The 6,000-nt window shown below is 41.6% G+C and overlaps 1 long non-coding RNA gene across 1 annotated transcript in view; it reads left to right on the forward strand.

The window, feature by feature from the left end:
• The window catches only part of LOC144890876 (uncharacterized), a 49,470-nt gene extending 44,667 nt beyond the window's left edge, over nucleotides 1–4,803 (forward strand). Inside the window, exon 3 of the long non-coding RNA XR_013622550.1 lies at nucleotides 4,722–4,803. This is a non-coding gene — a long non-coding RNA (uncharacterized LOC144890876). The remainder of the gene's footprint in view (nucleotides 1–4,721) is intronic.
• The last annotated feature ends 1,197 nt before the right edge of the window (nucleotides 4,804–6,000 follow it).

Genomic DNA, 6,000 nt, shown 5'->3' on the forward strand with positions numbered 1-6,000 from the left:
GATATACTTTAAACTTGCCAGGTATATTGCTGGGGACCCGAGGATGTGCCTTTTCAAGGTTTCATATTAATCGGACAAGTAGTTACCGAGCTATGTCCAAAAAACGATTCAACCAATCAGAGAGCAGCGAGTTATCACGTGTGCCGAACGTGGCGAACAGACTCTGCCTCGGACGGCACATTTGAGAGCGTATTCATTTATTTCACTTTGGCAAACTATGTTGGCGTTAAACTATGTTTTAAAACTAATTAAAACTAATTTGCGATTCTTTCGCTTTCCTGCGCGTTTGTGCACGCTATGGCGATTTCTTTACCAAACTCCGCAAGCCGTTTGCTTTGGACCAAACCATTTCATGTAAATAGAGGGGGGGGGGGATTGTCACCGTACTCGCAAGCCGTTCGCTTTGGACCAAACCATTTCATGTAAATAGAGGGGGGGGGGGGGGGGATTGTCACCGTACTCGCAAGCCGTTCGCTTTGGCTTTGCGAATGGACCAAACCATTTCATGTAAATAGAGGGGGGGGATATAATTTTAGATATATATATATAGTACGGGCATGCCCTAGTATATATATATATCTATATATATATATATATACTGTATATATATATATATATAAATAAATTACTTTACTCTGCTATAAATATATATAAATTACTTTACTCTGCTATATATATATAAATTACTTTACTCTGCTATATATATATATAAATTACTTTACTCTGCTATATATATATATATATATATATATATATATATATAAATTACTTTACTCTGCTATATATATATATATATATATATTAAAAATGAACAAGTTTTGAACCAGCCTGTCATCCTTCCGAGGTCGGCAAATTGAGTACCAGCTTGCTGGGATGAATGATCCCGGTGTGTACCCCTATTTAGAAGAGGTACACCGTATCCCTGTGTATCGTAAGAGGCGACCAAGGGTTGGCGTCAGGAAGGGCATCTGGCCATAAAAACATTGCCTCAAACAGGGAACCATGATTGTCATGGGACCCGCAAGGCTAACCCCCGCCCTGGCGGGGAAAAATGGCCTTAAAACGATCATTCATTTATATAAACTAGGACGTGCCCGTACGTGGGTGCCCTTTCCTTGCCAAAAAAAAAAAAAAAAATGTCTTCGCCCATGCATGCATGGGCGTGCCCATGGGCCCATGGGCGTGCCCGTAAGTGCGTGATGTGACCGTACAATGAATGTATCGTCCCGACGCCGCAGCTCGGATGGCGCTGCAGTTAATCGGGCCTGTATCGGCAGAGTTATTATAAACGTGTACTACAATCGATCGTACCTTACAACAATCAACACAGATTGCAACGTCAAATAAATGAATACGCTCTCAAATGTGCCGTCCGAGGCAGCGTCTGCTCGCCACGTTCAGCGTCACTATGACTATCCGTAAGTCCGGAAGTGACGTCCTCATTTGACTGTCCGGAAGGTCGCATATCGCAGTTACGATGAATCGCAAATTAGTTTTAATTAGTTTTAAAACATAGTTTAACGCCAACATAGTTTGCCAACGTCAAATAAATGAATACGCTCTCAAATGTGCCGTCCGAGGCAGAGTCTGTTCGCCACGTTCGGCACACGTGATAGCTCGCTGCTCTCTGATTGGTTGAATCGTTTTTTGGACATAGCTCGCTAACTACTTGTCCGATTAATATGAAACCTTGAAAAGGCACATCCTCGGGTCCCCAGCAATATACCTGGCAATTTGCAAGTATATCGGACCCGTGGTTGTCGAGAAACAGCGGTCACAGACAAACAAACACACACAGAGACACACACATACACACACAGAGATTGCTGGAATTATAGATAGATGAACAAGTTATGAATCCATTTGGTGTGAAAATCAAATTGTCCCAAAAGTTTCTGGCTAATTTTGAAAGGTTAGTAGTTCTACTTTTTGATTTGATGACACTGGGAGACCTCTTTGCAGACCTGTGGCTGGCAACTCCCTATATCCTAATGTAAACTTTTCATTGGAAAATATAAATATTTGAACCGTGATTAATCCATTGATGTGGACTTGCTCCAATTCATGCCGTTGACTTGCACATCCGCCTTTCAAGTGTCCTGTAAGCTCGAGGCTTTAGACTGATGTACGCAGCTTATGCTGTGCCCAGAATATTATGTAACTTTGTTTTTCATGCATGTTGATCGCTGAGCACATCCTTGGGAAGTATTCTGCGAATCAGAATGTGCGTCACATTCGTGCTTTGTGAAATTGTGGAACATCATGTGCAGACGAAGCATCCCAATTTGTCTTGAGCAATCGCTGCATGCCAAGCAGTAGTAAATAAGGCTTATAAGTGTGGCGTACTTGTGTGTAAGGTAGTGTTGCCACAAGCTAATTGGTCTCGAGAGATCTCTCAGGTCTCGAGGAATTGCCCAAGACTTTCACATTATCACCAAATGTGGTGTTTTCAGGTATAATGGAGCCATGGGTATTGAACACTTTACTCTGGTTACATGATCTGGTTACACCAATCCTCGGCACAAGAGACCGTAACCTTTTAATTGGTGTTCCATGAAAAAGTAGGATGTCCGATTTTGGTGAAGAACCTTAGTAAGATCTCGTTATATTATATGATGAGCTTGAGATGGCGTATTGAGTTTTCATTTATTTGAGCATTTTTCTTCAATCATTTTTTTTCATTTTTTTCATTTTCAAAAATTTTTTTTTTTCATTTTTTTTAATTTTTCATTTTTTTTTCATTTTTCAAATTCAAATTTTCAAATTTTTCAAATTTCAAATTTTCATTTCATTTTTCAAAAAAAAATTAAAAAAATCGGGTTTTTGTGGTCATCCTTGAACGAGTTCCTGGAGTTGTGAAGAGTTGGTCATACAACCCGTGATCTTGGTGATGCTTTTATGGAATTGACATGGTGGAACATAGATGGACATCCTTTCTGATATGAGGTGGTCCTTGGAGCTTGATCAAGAATAACAATTTTGCGGTTTCACCATCTGTGTATTGCAGTCATTTGATGGCCCCTTCCCGATTGTGAGGGTAGTTTACACCTGGCCCATGTCTGTGTAGGCCTAGATGAAGTCCAATAGTGGTTGAAACATTGAACCTGAACCAAGGTGCTTGACGAGCAGTTACACCAGTTTCCATCTTATCTCCATTTTTAAAATCTCTATCTTCCAAACTACAAGGAGCCTTTTGTGAACTACAGTTGTCATTGGTTGTGAAGACCTTTGTGGAATCGTCTGTCTCGGATTGTAAATTGGACATGAAATGTTTTGCCAGTCGTGGATCCAGAATGGTTTAATCTGTGTAGATTCATTTTTTGATTGATTGCATCATACAAGCAGACGATTGGTTCTGTAAGGTGCTACAGCACGAGCTCACCGCTGGCAATTTTCGTCCCTTTAGGGCCATGTGAGGTTAATGGGGCATAAGTTGTTCATCATAATTGGGAATGCCTTCATCGATATTAATTGGAATGTTTTGCATTTTGCTGGTTATTCCAGAAGATCTGTAGTTGATTCAATTTTGTCTGGGGGGAAGAGGATGGGGAAGTTCAAATTTTTTTTTCCTGGCTATGGAGGAATGATTCTGTTCCAATGAGGTCAGCACAGACATTTGTCATTTTATTTCTAATTCCCAGCCAGCGTCGCACATTTTTGCCTGTGTTGTAGGAATTTTGCCGATGGCATTGGAATCGGTCATGCTTTTCGGCTCTGGTGAAACATGGAAAAGGCTTTTCGGGGGGGGTGGGGGGGGAGAGGGATGGGACTATGGTTCCTTCCTCATATTTTGTTGCTTAGGTTATAGTGCTTGATGTCTTTCACGCAAGACATGGATATGAGGAAAATGTACGTACCGAAGCTTTGAGGATGCAACTGAAGGACGACAGTATTGTGAAAATACTGAGCTTAAAAAACAAAACAAAAACGAAAAGCAAATTCTTCATGCCTCACCAGGTTGGTGATTTATCATCACATCTATGGCTGAGAAGGAAAGTGGAAAAATACCTTCTAAAATCTGTTTGATCTCATGAGGCAAGCTGTTAAGGAGTAATTATATCACATTTCCATTGGATATTGCTGCAATAGTGTAGCAGCATAGCAAACCTGTTGTGCATTTTGTGATACAAGCACCAAATTTGGCACAAATGTACATTAATATGTTGCGAACATTTTCAGATATTGGGCCACTTGAAATTCCGTAATTTTTTTTTTCAAATTTTTTCAAATTTCGTAATTTCAAATTTTTCGGGTGACACCGTCACAATTTCGGTCTTCGAGGCCGGCCGATATAGTGGGGCGGCTTAGCCCAAATATTCAAAAGAATTGTGCATTTTGTGATACAAGCACCAAATTTGGCACAAATGTACATTAATATGTTGCGAACATTGTGTGGTCAGCAATGAAGACGAGAGTCTGAATTACATGTATGCAAAAGACCTTGTGAACCAGTGAAGCAAATACATGGGTAAGCATGAATTAAATCTAGGGCATGATATAATTTCCATGATGTTTACCTCTACACTCAATGGTGGAAGGAGGTAATGTTTTGATCCCAGCTTGTCTGTATGTCTGTTTGTCTGTTAGTCCACAAAATTCCAGACAAAGCTTGTAGTAGTGGTAGTTGTAGTGGTAGTGGTGATAACAGAAATTGTTATATAGAACTGAACTTATATTATTATTATATGCAGAAAATAACTTCATTTCTATATGCCCTGCAGTGGACAGGTTAATTGGTTTATGCACTGAAGGGGTCACCCTGGTGTGCACTGCTGTGTTCTGCCTCACTGAGTTGTTCAGGTATGATGTACTCAGCACAAGCTTCCGGTCGGCCCGGAGGTGGGGGTGCGGGGCCTGTCACGGAACGTCAAAACAAACGGCCTGCCGGGGCCGTCCAAAAGTCGGGCGTGAGGGGCGCGTCCACTAATGGAACGCCTCTCGCTTCCCAGATCGAGGGCCACGTGGTCAGGAGAACCTCGTCCCTTCCGGTCACACTTTGCCTATCGGCCGGCCTCGAAGACCGAAATTGTGACGGTGTCACCCGAAAAATTTGAAATTACGAAATTTGAAAAAATTTGAAAAAAAAAATTACGGAATTTCAAGTGGCCCAATATCTGAAAATGTTCGCAACATATTAATGTACATTTGTGCCAAATTTGGTGCTTGTATCACAAAATGCACAATTCTTTTGAATATTTGGGCTAAGCCGCCCCACTACAAGTGTCTAAATGTCTTTGCTCGCATCTCATGGCTGAAAAATATGGAGTTGCTTATGGGATGTGATAACGGCTAGGACTTTGTCCACCTAAACGCTTTCTCTTTATTATGGACCTATGGGTGTGGAGGGATGGATGCTAAATCAAAAACAGGAAGAGAACGACAAATGGGAGAAATGTTTGGGAGTGGGGAGAAGGAAACAACAACAACAACAACATGCATTTTAAGGTCATTTTCCCTGCTAGAGCGGGGGTTGGCCTTGTGGGCCCCATGACAGTCTTCTCCATTTTGCCCTATTTTCTGCATCTCCCCTTGTTTAACCCCCTTGCCCACATTTCTTCTTCCACCATCTTTAGCCAGGTCTTCCTCGGTCTTCCCCGTCCTCTACTTCCTTCTACACTCATTTCCATCACTCTTCCATTTCCATCACTTCTACAACCAGTCACTTTCATCCTTCCTCAACACATGACAAAACCATCTCAACCTGTTCCTCTTCACAGCATCCATCACAGGCTCTATTCCCATCATCTTTCGCAATTCATCATTTGTCTTCATCTCTCTCAACGATACTCCACACATCCACCGAACCATTCGCATTTCCACCCTTTCCAGCCTTCGTTGCTGCTCTACGTTCATTACCCATGTCTCGCTCCCATAAATCATAACACTTCTCACACATGCAGCATACACCTTTCCCTTCAGTGGGGAGAAGGAAAGAAGAAAGGATTTGTCTTTTTCAGGTTGTAGGAAGGAAGAGTGGGCTACAAAGAAGGGAACCATACA

The sequence above is a fragment of the Myxine glutinosa genome, chromosome 2, assembly GCF_964187855.1.
Source record: "Myxine glutinosa chromosome 2, kmMyxGlut1.1, whole genome shotgun sequence".
Classification (NCBI taxonomy): domain Eukaryota; kingdom Metazoa; phylum Chordata; class Myxini; order Myxiniformes; family Myxinidae; genus Myxine; species Myxine glutinosa.